The sequence below is a fragment of the Globicephala melas genome, chromosome 8 (genome assembly GCF_963455315.2).
Source record: "Globicephala melas chromosome 8, mGloMel1.2, whole genome shotgun sequence".
In the NCBI taxonomy this organism is placed as follows: domain Eukaryota; kingdom Metazoa; phylum Chordata; class Mammalia; order Artiodactyla; family Delphinidae; genus Globicephala; species Globicephala melas.
The window spans coordinates 18952750-18965508 of NC_083321.1; the positions used below are offsets into that span (position 1 = coordinate 18952750).

A 12759-nucleotide genomic window follows, 5' to 3' on the forward strand; every position below is an offset into this window, starting at 1 on the left:
GAACGAGACAAAGAAGAGAAAATGAAGCCCAAATTAGTATAAGGAAGGAAATAATAAAGATCAAAGGAGAAATAAATGAAAAAGAGAATAAAAAGACAATAGGAAAGATCAAGGAACTAAGAGATGGTTCATTGAAAAGATAAACAGAATTGACAGATCTTTAGTTATACTCATCAAAAAGAGAGAGAGAGGGCTCAAATAAATAAAATCAGTAACAAAAGAGAAGTTACTGCTGATACCACAGAAATACAAAGGATCCTAAGAAACTACTATGAACGATTATATGCTGAGAAATTGAAAAACTTAGAAGAAATGGATAAATTCCTAGAAACATACAATCTTCTAAGACTGAATCATGAAGAAATAGAAAGTCTGCATACACCAATTAACTAGCAAGGAGATTAAAGCAGTAATCAAAAACTTCCAACAAGCAAAAATCTAGGACCAGATGTCTTCACTGGTGAATTCTAGCAAACATTCAAAGATTTAATTTCCATCCTTCTCACACTCTTCCTAACAATCGAAGAGGAATTGTTCCAAACTCATTTTAAAGGGCCAGTGTTACCCTATTACCAAAACCAAAGACACCATCAAAAGGAAAATTACAGGCCAATATCCCTGATGAACATAAATGCAAAAATCCTCAACAAAATATTAGGAAACTGAATTCAGCAACCCCTTAAAAGGATCATACACCCTGTCAAGTGGAATTTACTCCAGGGCTGCAAGGATGGTTCAACATTCACAAATCTGTTGTACACATGAACAACATGTTGTATATGTTGTACACTATTTATATTTAATAGATTTATTTAATATTTATTATATTTAATATATATTTATGTACATATTTATGTACATAGTATATTATAATGGAGAAAAGTAATAAAAAAACTATACACATATTTCTTAATCAGAGTGTATTAAGAGGAGAGCAGGTTTTAAACAATTTAGTTGGGTGAAAGTAGGTGTGTGATTACATCCTTATCCAGCACTGTTTTAATACTAACCAACACTTGAACTGTAAACTGGGCTCAATGGTGAACTTCTCATATTTCTGCCCATGGGAGCAAAAGAAAAATCAGAATGCCATATGCATAATTTCTTTTGCCTATTAGTTTTGTACGTTGGAAAATAGTATATAAAGTAGAAATAACCATATGCCTGGGCAGGATGGGAAGGAGGATGAAGTGGAGAATACTTAGAAAAATTAGAATATGTTAAAGCAGTAGAAAATATAAGCAATTGGAATGAAATTGTTTCTCAAACAAAATTTTCAGTTATTCATTTTAAAACACAGCAAGAAGAAGTGGCAAAAGTCATACATCCATGAAGTCATTAGATTTTTCCTCTCCTGGAAACACATGTGCCAAATTTCCAAGTAAATACCAGTTTTCTTTTTACTTGAAGTATTAAAATTACCTTTAAATTTTATAATCATCCAAAACCATGGACTTATCCTTTGCTATTGCTCTTTAGAGAAAGTTCACAAAAAATGGAGGAGAATAAACGAATAGAATTACAGTTGGTAAGTTCTCTTCAACTGTCCAGCTGGTCACCTTAAACACTTCCAATTTTAAAAGTAATATTTTATGATGAACAAGAAGTTTTTGCCAAAAACCATATTGTATCACTGTTGATCTTGTTTATGTTAGGACCTGGGTTAAAAAAAATATTCAGGGGCTTCCCTGCTGGCGCAGTGGTTGAGAGTCCGCCTGCCAATGCAGAGGATGCGGGTTCGTGCCCCGGTCCAGGAAGATCCCACATGCCGCGGAGCGGCTGGGCCCGTGAGCCATGGCCGCTGAGCTTGCGCGTCCGGAGCCTGTGCTCCGCAACAGGAGAGGCCACAACAGTGAGAGGCCTGCATACTGCAAAAAAAAAAAAAAAAAAAAAAATGTTCAGTATGCTGAATATATTCAATCAGTACAATCCAAAAGATATATTAAGTGCCTATTTTATGCAAGATGCTGCCCTAGGACCTTGGGGTAAGAGAGGGAAAAATATGATCAAGGTACCTACTCTGCTGGATTTATATTCTAGAATATTAAAAATTTTAAAGCACATTAATTCACATGACAGCCCCATGAAATAGGTTGTTTTGTTTTCTTTTACCATTTTAAAGATTAAAAACCAGGCCCTCATACATTAAGCACTTTTTCCAACTAACAGTTGTGGAACTGGAGGTGTTTTCGATTCTAAAACCCAGGCTATTTTCATTATATTGTGGAAAGGTATGGCTTTCTGTTGTATGGGACAACTCCTGTAAACTATCCAAAGAAAATATACCATACCTGACACCACTTTCTTTTCTGGATACAAAGAAATTGCTGATGGCAAAGTGGTGTCTGAACCAATCTAAAGCCTCCAGCTCCTACAGAGATAGACAATATGCTCCTGGGAGGACTCCAGTGTGCAGAAACACTGCCTGTCACACTTGGGCTGTGAAGTCTACCTTAATCAAGAGAAGGAAAAGGTGCAAAAACACCCTCTGGTCCTTTGTAACTGGTTACTCCTCTTGAAACAGGAATAAGAAAAGTGTGAACATAAACATCCAGCAGACAGCATCCATCTCTGACTTTCTGCAGCCCCCTCAGTTCGGTAGCAAACCCATAACATCAGGAGCCTCTTTTCCTCTTTAAAATCAGCTGGCTAGAAATAGTATCAAGCTTTTTTCTATCAGGCTCCCCAAAATTTTATTTGTAATGAAGGTAACTCTGAATAGATGAGATTTATGTATATTCTATATAGACCTCTGGAGAAAGTTTAGGTGATATTTGTTTCCCTAGAGTCATTTTCATTTTAAAAATCACTTCCCAAATAGTTTCATCATGACAATATTATCAAGTCTTCTGAGGAATAAGATTAGTGTTAGGTGTACAAACTGAGTTCTAGTGCTTACTTCATTTCAGTTATGATTTTGATGATATTGGTTGGATCATAATTTTGTTTGGGATATGAAATCTAGAATGACTTAGCATCATTGAATAATATGTCATTAATATTGAACGTTTTGAAAGTTTTGCACCTGAGAAAAGATCTAATTCTTTCAAAATGGCGGGGGGGAGAGGAAAAGTGCTTTCACTAGTAATTTCAAAGGGTTGCAATACCCAAGATATAATTACCATTTAGGAAAGGAGCTGTAATATTGAAGAGTGAGCTCAGACTAAATGTTTTAGACAGTGCCTTTATGTTATATTTTCCTGAGTTACAGCTGGTGATCTGTTACAGAGAAGATAATGAAATGATAAAAAGGAAAAAGAAAATAAAAGGAAAGGAAGAAATGAAAGGAGGGTGAAAGAGATAGAGAATGGGAAAAAGAAATAAAGTGAAAATTTGAGATAGATACCCCCAACTATGTTTTGTTTTGTTTTGTTTTTCTTATTGTGGTATAGTTGATTTGCAATGTTGTGTTACTTTCAGGTTTATAGCAAAGTGATTCAGTTATACATACACATATATATTTTTTTCAGATTCTTTTCCCTTATGAGTTATTATAAAATATTGAGTAGAGTTCCCTGTGCTATACAGTAGGTCCATGTTTGTTATCTATTTTATATACAGTAGTGTATATATGTTAATCCCAAACTCCTGATTTATCCCATCCCCCCTGTCCCCTTTGGTAACCATAAGTTTGTTTTCTATGTCTGTGGGTCTGTTTCTGATTTGTGTATAAGTTAATTTGCATCATTTTTTTTAGATTCCACATATAAGTGATATCATATGCTATTTGTCTTTTTCTGCCTGGCTTCACTTATTATGATAATCTCTAGGTCCAGCCATCTTGCTGCAAATGGCATTATTTCATTCTCTTTTATGGCTGAGTTATATTTCATTATATAAATATACCACATCTTCTTTATCCATTCATCTGTCAATGGAGATTTAGGTTGCTTCAATGTCTTGGCTATTGTAAATAGTGCTTCAATGAACATTGGGGTGCATGTATTTTTCAAATTATGGTTTTCCCCAGATATATGCCCAGGAGTGGGATTGCAGGATCATATGGTAGCTCTATTTTTAGTTTTTTAAGGAAATTCCATACTGTTCTCCATAGTGGCTGACTGTGTTGATGCTTATCATACCTCACTCTCTGCTGACTGGCTGGCTTGCTTATTTATGTATGTTTATACATATGTATGTAACATATGTGTATATGTATGTGTATATGTCTGTTGACTTCATTATTCTGCTTAATGCTTTGCTTATTAATTAATATGCTTGTAATTGCTGGATTCTTTCAAGTAACCAATTATGAGTGCATACCACCAGTGAAATAGCATGCAGAGGGCAAAATGAAATGTAATTACCTTCCCCCACTACCCATATTTTGTGGTGTATTACTGTGAAGTACTGATATAAACTTCTCTTAAAATGTTTTATTATGTCATCAATACGCTTTCCTAAACTCTATCCTACTGTCCTTATGGATAATGGTACCCAATGGCATGCTTTTCTTGACAGTATCTTCTGAAACCATTATTAAAATTTTCACTGAAATGTTGCACTGTGTCTTGGGTAATAAGTAAATGTTCCCAGTAGGTATAAACTTAATATTTAGAAATCATGTAAGAGTCTTAATGAAAAAACTTTTAAAAGCATGATAGGTGTCCCTCAATAGAAAATGAAACAGGATCCCCTGTGGCATTCTCTCTGTACATACTAAAACAGAGTGAGCCCAAATACTGTTAGGTTTTTCCATCTTGACCACCAAGCCTGCAGTAATTACATCAGATAAGCAATTTTTTCCTTGTTTATTTTATAATTAAATATACATTGTAATTATATATATATATAAAGAAATGTTAGTGATTTGGTCTGACAATTGGCTTAGTGGAAATATCTGTATATGGTATGATGCAAACAAAGGGAGAAGGACACTCAATTTTTCACAGTAGATATGAAAAAGTTATGATGGTGCTAAAATTTGAAGAACAACTAGAGAGTTGTCAGGTGGACAGAGCAGGACACTCTAGTCCATGAACAATAATATGAGAGAAAATGATGTATTTAAGGATACACATGCTTCAGTTTTGTTAGACTGTAAAGTAAAAGTGATAGGATTTTGGAAATTGAAACCCAAGAAAGGGAGAACATTAAAAGGAAAAGTCAGATACCTTAATTCACATGTAAGTGCTGATGATGAAAAGATGTAAAACTGCTTGTTGTGGGCTGAATTGTATTTCCCAAAAACATATGTTGAGTTCTTAACTCCTGATAGCTATGAATGTGACCTTATTTGGGAATAGTATCTTTGCAGATGTAATCACGTCAAGATGAAGTTACACTGGGTTAAGGTGGGTCCTAAATCCAATGACTTTGTAAAGGGAGGGAAATTTGGAAATAAGGAAGAGACACACAGTAGAAGGAAGAAGACCGTGTAAAGATGGAGGCAGAAATTTGAGTTATGCTGCTACCAGCCAAGGAACAGCTAGAATCACCAAAAGCTAAAAGAGACAAGGAAAGATTCTCAAGTAGAGTTTGAAAGGCAGCAGGGCCTACCCACATCATTTTTTTCCCCCAGTTAAATTCGATTTTCAGACCGACAGTTCATATATTTGAGACATACTTATACTAAACAATTATTAATTGTTAATCTAAAATTCAGTTTTCGTTTTTCTAGCATTATTGAGATATAATTGACTTACAATATTGTGTAAGTTTTTGTACAAAGTAATGATTTAATAGATGTGTATATTGCAAAATGATTACCAAAATAAGGTTGGTTAACACATCTGTCACCTCATATGATTACAATTTTTCTGTGTGTGTGGTGAGAGCAATATTTAAGATCTACTCTCTTAGAAACTTTCAGGTACGTAATACAATATGTTAACTATAGTCAACATGCTATACATTAGATCCTCAAGACTTATTCATCTTACAACTAGAAGTTTGTACCCTTTGACCAATATCTCCCCATTTTCCCCACCACCCTGCCCCTGGCAACCACCAATCTACTCTCTGTTTCTATGAGTTTGGAGCTTTTTTTAGATTCCCCTTATAAGTCAGATCATACAGTATCTGTCTTTCTCTGCCTGGCATGTCATTTAGTATAAATTCCTCAGGATCCAGCCATGTTGTTGCAAATGGTAGGATTTCCTTCTTTCTCATTTCTGAATACTATTCCATTGTGTATGTATACACAACATTTTCTTTATTCATTCATCCATCGGTGGACACAAGTTGTTTACACATCTTGGCTATTGTAAATAATGCTACAATGAATATAACAAACAGGGTGTTGCAGATATATCTTTGAGATCTTGATTTCATTTTCTTCAGATATACACCCAGAAATGGGATTGCTAAATCATATGGTAGTTCTATTTTTAAGTTTTTGAAGAACCTCCACAGTTTTCCATACTGGCTGCACTAATTTACATTCCACAAACAGTGCCCAAGTGTTTCCTTTACTCCACATCCTCACCAGCACTTGTTATCCCTTGTCCTTTTGAAAACAACCATTCTAACAGGTATGAAATAATATTTCATTGTGGTTTTAATTTGCATTTCCCTAGTGACTAGTAGATATTTAGTATCTTTTCATGTACATTTTGGCCATTTGTATGTCTTCTTTGAAAAAATGTCTATTTAGTACCTTGGTCCATTTTTTAAATTGGATTGTTTGAGGGTTTTTTTACTGAGTTATATGAGTTCTTTATATATTTTAGATATTAACCTTTTATCTGATATATAGTTTGCAAATATATTCTCCCATTCGGTAGGATGCCTCTTCATTCTGTTGATTGTTTCTTTTGCTGTGCAGAAGCTTTTTTAGTTTGATGTAGTCCCACTTGTTAATTTTTTGTTTTTATTGCTTTTGCTTTTGGTGTCATATCCAAAAAATTGTTGCCAAGACCAATGTTAAATAACTTTTCCCCTATGTGTTCTTCTAGGAGTTTTACAGTTTAAGTTCTTACATTTAAGTGTTTAATCCACTTCAAGTTATATTTGTGATTGGTGTAATATGGGAGTCCAATTTCAATTTTTTACTTGTAAATATTCAGCATTAACAATATTTATTAATAAGACTATCTTTGACCCAAGTATTCACAGCTCCCTTGTCAAACATTAGTTGACTGTATCTGCCTAAGTTTATTTTGGGGTTTTCTATTCTTTTCTTTGGGTTTTCTATTCCATCAGTCTATGTATTTCTTTTTATGCCAGTACCACACTGTTTTTACTACTATAGCTTTGAAGTATATTTTGAAATCAGGAACTCCAGGTTTTTCTCAAGAAAGAGAAAGCAATTGGAGGTCCTTGTGGTCCCATACTAATTTAATTTGTTTTAACATTTCTGTGAAAAATACCATTAAAATTTTGATAAGGGATTACATTGAATCTATAAACAGCTTTAAGTTTATATACATCTAGTATACTAGTATATGTCTAGTATACTAGTATATATCTATCAGAAACATTTTAACAATACTAATTCTGATCCATGGATGCATGATATCTTTCCATTTATTTGTGTCTTCTTCAATTTCTTTCATCAATATCTTAAAGTTTTCAGTTAGATCTTTCAACTGTTTGGTTGAATTTATTCCTAAGTATTTTATTGTTTTCAATGCTGTTGTAAATGGGATTGTTCTCTTTATTTCTTTTTCAGATATTTTATTGTGAGTGTATAGAAACAAAACTGATGTTTGTATGCTGATTTTGTATCCTGCAACTTTATTAAGTTCATTTATTAGTTCCAGCAGCTTTTTGGTGGAACTCTTAGCATTTTCTATAGATAAATCACATCATCTGCAAGCAGAGACAGTTTTACATCTTTCTTTCCAATTTGGATGACTTGTGTTTCTGTTACTTGCGTAATTTCTCTGGCTAGGACTTCTAGTACAATGTTGAATAGGAGTTGTGAGAGTGGGCACCCTTGTCTTGTTCCTGATCTTAGAAGAAAATTTTTAAGCTTTTCATCATTGAGTATGATGCTGGTTGTGGGTTTCTCATATATGACCTTTATTATGTTGAGATATGTTTTTTCTATACCCAATTTGTTGAGAACTTTTATCGTGAAAGGGAATTGAATCTTATCAAACACTTTTTTCTGCATGTATTGAGAGGGCTATATGATTTTTATCCTCATTCTATTAATGTGGTGTATCATGTGAATTGATTTGTGTGTGTTGAACCATGCTTGCATTTCAGAAATAGATTCCATCTGATCATATTGAATTCAATTTGCTAGAATTATTTTGAGAATTTTTATATCTATATTCATCAAGGATATTAGCCTGTAGTTTTATTTTCTTGTAGTGTCTTTATCTGGCTTTGATATCAGGGTAATACTGGCTATGCAAAATGATTTTGGAAGTGTTCCCTCCCCTTCAATTATTTAGACATGTCTGAGAAGGATTGGTATTAATTCTCCTTTAAATGTTTGGTGGAATTCACCAGTAGAGCCATTTCGTCCTGGGCTTTTCTTTATTGAGAGGTTTTTTGATGACTGTTTTAGTCCCCTTAATCCTCATTGATCTGTTCAAATTTTCTATTTCTTTGTGATTCAGTCTTGGTAGGTTGTACGTTTCTAGGAATTTATCCATTGATTCTAGGTTATCCAATTTTTTGGCTTATATTTGTTCATAGTATCCTCTTAGAATCCTTTATATTTATGTAGTGGCAGTTGTAATGTCTTGAGCCAGGCTCAATGTCTTGAGCCAGCAGTTGTAATGTCTTGTCTCACAGACTGTGGCTGGGACATGCTGGAGCCCAGTTACAGGGCACTTTCAGTCTACAATCTGACTGAATTTGGTGGGCCCTCCTCCAGAGACTCACAGACTATGGGCCAGAAGGTCTGAAGTTGGTTCACAGGATACTTCAGGGTCCATGGCTTGGACCAATGTCCATATGTCTATTTCCTGCTGCATGGGTGGATGTGACTTTTCCCAGGTTTCTTGGTGTATGGTGCTGGTGACAGATCCAAAGCCAAAAGGGTTATAGCCAAGTTCTCAGGGGTCCAGAGATATTTATGTTTCTGTAGCCAGGACCATGGTCAGTGAGTCAGCTGCCTTCTTGCAAGCCTGACTGTCTCTCTTTGGTCTTGGACTTCACTAGGATTTCCCAGTCTCCTCCTGAATCCCAGAGCTCCCATGAAGGCACTTTTGTCTGTGGATGGATGCCAAATCATTGTTGCTAAGAGGAGAATATGTCCAAGGGACATCTCACTGCCATTTTCCTGATGTCATGTCACCCCCACATCTGATTTTGAACTTCTGGCTTCCAGAACTGTAAGAGAATAAATTCCTGTTGTTTAAAGCCACTCCATTTATGGTACTTTGTTATTGCAGTCCTAGGAAACTAATACACTGCTCAAGTGTATTTGATTTTTAAAGGCCACGTATGTAGAGAAAGCTCCATCAGAAAAAGCTGCTTCTCCCATGTTCATTTATATGTTATGGCACTTAGACCAATGCTACTAATTCCATCTCAAACTTTACCACACAAGCAACAGCAATTCATATATGTTCATAATTCAACTGCCTCTTCTTCATTAAATTAATACCAAACTGGCATAACTCATTGGATTCAGAGAATGATACTATATTAAGTAAGAAAGTAATTACCAAGTGGCTGTGCAGCCTACGCTTAAATACTCAAATGACAATAAACTCACTACCTTCAAAGGCAGTCTGTTCTACCCTTGGATAGCTTTGATGGCTTAGACACTTAGTTTTACACTGAGCTGAAATTGCATTTCCTGCCATCACCACATTGAGTTCTTATTCTACGCCTTGAGGCACACCAAGCAGTTTTCATTGCATTTTCCCAGAACAATGCAGGGACCCTGATTCCTGGCCAGTATCCTCCAAGTCTGTTTGCTTTCTGCAGACTCCATACCCTTATAGCCTTTGAGCATGGCTCATGTGACATGGCTTCAGCTGACAGCCCTGAAACCATAAAATAGTCCATATTTGAATAGATAGAAGTTCTCTCCTATTTTTAATTTATGGCAGAAATAATCATCATGATTATTAATCTCTGAGGCAAAAATAAACTAAAAAGTGATACCACCCAGGAATTCCTGAGATTACCAGTTTTTTTTCAACCTGGTCATAAACCCTCAGGAAATGTCCTGTACCTCAATTGTTAAATGTTGATCCAATAAGAGTTATCTCAGTAGTTGACTCTTATTGCCCACCTTAGAGAAGTACAAGAGAAAATGTGATTACATTATTTCATAAATACATGTAACTTGTCAACCACTTTAGTTGTCTCCAATAACTAAAGAAAACTATGAGAAAAAATTACAACATGTTGACTTCTTATATTGTATCACTGAACTGAAAATGATGTGAATATATTCTTTTTCACAATTCACCTCTTGCTTTCTTAACCTTTTTACTACAGATAATAGTAATGATGTGCTCTAGTTATTTTGAGATTAAAAACCAAAGAGCCTAGAAAACTTCCTGGACACCAGCCTCCTGATTCTCATGTTAAATAAGAATAGTATAAAGTGGCTTCATAGTATTAACTTCACTTTAGATGAAATACTGTGACACAGAATGTTGAAAGGTCTCTATTCAAAGCTATACAGGCCATGGAAAAGTACAGTATAATATCTAGTTTGGGTGTAAATGTTTTCATTTTAGTTCTCCCTATGCAAACAAAATTATTTTAAAATATACGTGAAAATATTTCAGTTTGAGTAGACTTGTGTATAAATCTAGTTAGTATTTACATTACATACCTATTAACATGTGTAAAGATCATGAAATTATATATATGTATATATTGATCCCATTCCCTAAAAAAAAGAATCTCAAATACATCCACAATTAGAAATTAGAAGTATAAAATAAAAATAAAATCTGATTTTCTAAAGAATGTAGAGATTTCAAAACTCAAATATAAAAGCAATCAATTTTATTGTTTGTTTGATCCTTAATTTTTACAATAGTACCAGAGTCAATATAGAGTGCAGTGAAGTCAGTTTTCTAAGTTGCATTTGACTTTCTCTGTCTGACTTACTTCAGTCAGTATGGCAGTCTCTAGGTCCATCCATGTTGCTGCAAATGGCATTATTTCATTTTTTTTTTTTTTGGCTGAGTAATGAGAAAGACAAATATCATATGATATCACTTATATGTGGAATCTAAAAAAAAAGAAGGGGGTACAAATGAACTTATCTACAAAACAGAAATAAAGTTACAGATGTAGAAAACAAACGTATGGTTACCAGGGGTTAAGGGGGGATAAATTTGGAGATTGAGGTTGACATATACACACTACTATATATAAAACAGATAACTAATAATGACCTACTGTAGAGCACAGGGAACTCTACTCAATACTCTGTAATGGCCTATATGGGAAAAGAATCTAAGAAAGAGTGGATATATGTACATGTATAACAGATTCACTCTGCTGTATACCTAAAACTAATACAACATAGTAAATCAACTGTACTCCAATAAAAATTTTTTAAAAAATCTAAATCAACTATACTTCAATAAAAATTTAAAAATAAAAATTTTAAAATAAATAAATAAATTTGAGATTTTTTTTTGTTGGTGCTTAACAGGCTAAATATCTAGGAGATATAGAGACCAAAGAAGAGTCATATAAGACTCATCTCCAGTACTTAGCCAGTGCATGGCTAATTTATGGGAAATGTTTATTAAGTGAACCTCTGACCAATAGACTGACAGATGGAATGACTAACTGACTAAATCAATGACTATGAAAACATATTCATGCACTGAACTAAGAACCAAGAATAATTTTGAAGCTCTATAGCTTTTGATGAATATTATCTTCTTAATGATGGTAAATAAAGATAGACACCTTCTTCTTGGTCATTCATTTTCTACAATGAAACACTAAGGCTCAATGAATTTGAAATACATCTGAAACACTGACACTTCCCATTTGGTTCTTTCTACCTAGACATGAAAAAAGAGGCCTTCCAGTGTGAACAAGACATCTCACATGACCCCACTGGGCAAGTGCCCTCCACAGGTAGTCTGTGTTGAAAGCCCTGTGGTGGGAATCAGTAACTTTCTGCATGGATCCATGGGGAAGTCAACAGAAGGCTTATGATATGTCTTCCTCTGCCATTGCTAGAGACACCCCTTAGCAGTAAGCCTGAACCTCAACCCTCCAGCACATACCTTCTCCAGTAGCCACATTCAGCATTGAAGATTTCCCACCAGCTGCCCCAAACCTAGGAGTCTTTCCTTGTCCTATTGTTCACTTCCAATCAACAAGCAAATCCCACTGAGATTTTTTCCCAAAAAATGTCTCAAAGTCCATCCACATTTCTCACATCCATTTCTGTCACTGTGTCTGAGCCTTTATTACTCTTGTCTGGACTTCTGAAGTATTCCTCAACTTTCCTCCCTGAACCCAGTCTTACCATTGCAATCTATTTTCTACACATTGGTTAATATCATCTTTAAAAAATGTAAAGCAGCTCAGAGGTACTCTCTTCTTATATCTTACATGATTCCTATTACACTGAGAATTCAACCCAAAAATATTATCAGGAGCTAAAAGTCCCTGCATTTTTTCTTCTTGTCTACCTCTTCAATGTCTATTTCTTTTTTTTTTTAATAGATCTTTATTGGAGTATAATTGCTTCACAATACTGTGTTAGTTTCTGTTGTACAACGAAGTGAATCAGCCATATACATACACATGTCCCCATATCCCTTCCCCCCTGAATATTCCTCCCATCCTCCTCATCCCACCCCTCTAGGTCATCGTAAAACACTGAGCTGATCTTCCTGTGCTATGTTGCTGCTTCCCACT

General features: G+C 34.8%; 1 protein-coding gene across 17 annotated transcripts in view; it reads left to right on the forward strand.

Moving 5' to 3' along the window:
• Window positions 1-12759, forward strand: part of LRRC4C (leucine rich repeat containing 4C) — a 1216832-nt gene that overhangs the window by 1008306 nt on the left and 195767 nt on the right. Inside the window, exon 1 of one of the 17 annotated variants that reach the window (XM_060303340.1) lies at window positions 9125-9233. The exons of the other annotated variants lie outside the window; for them this stretch is intronic. The gene's annotated coding sequence lies outside the window, so the exon portion shown is untranslated. Of the gene's footprint in view, window positions 1-9124; window positions 9234-12759 lie in introns of those variants that run through there. 17 annotated transcript variants of the gene reach the window in all.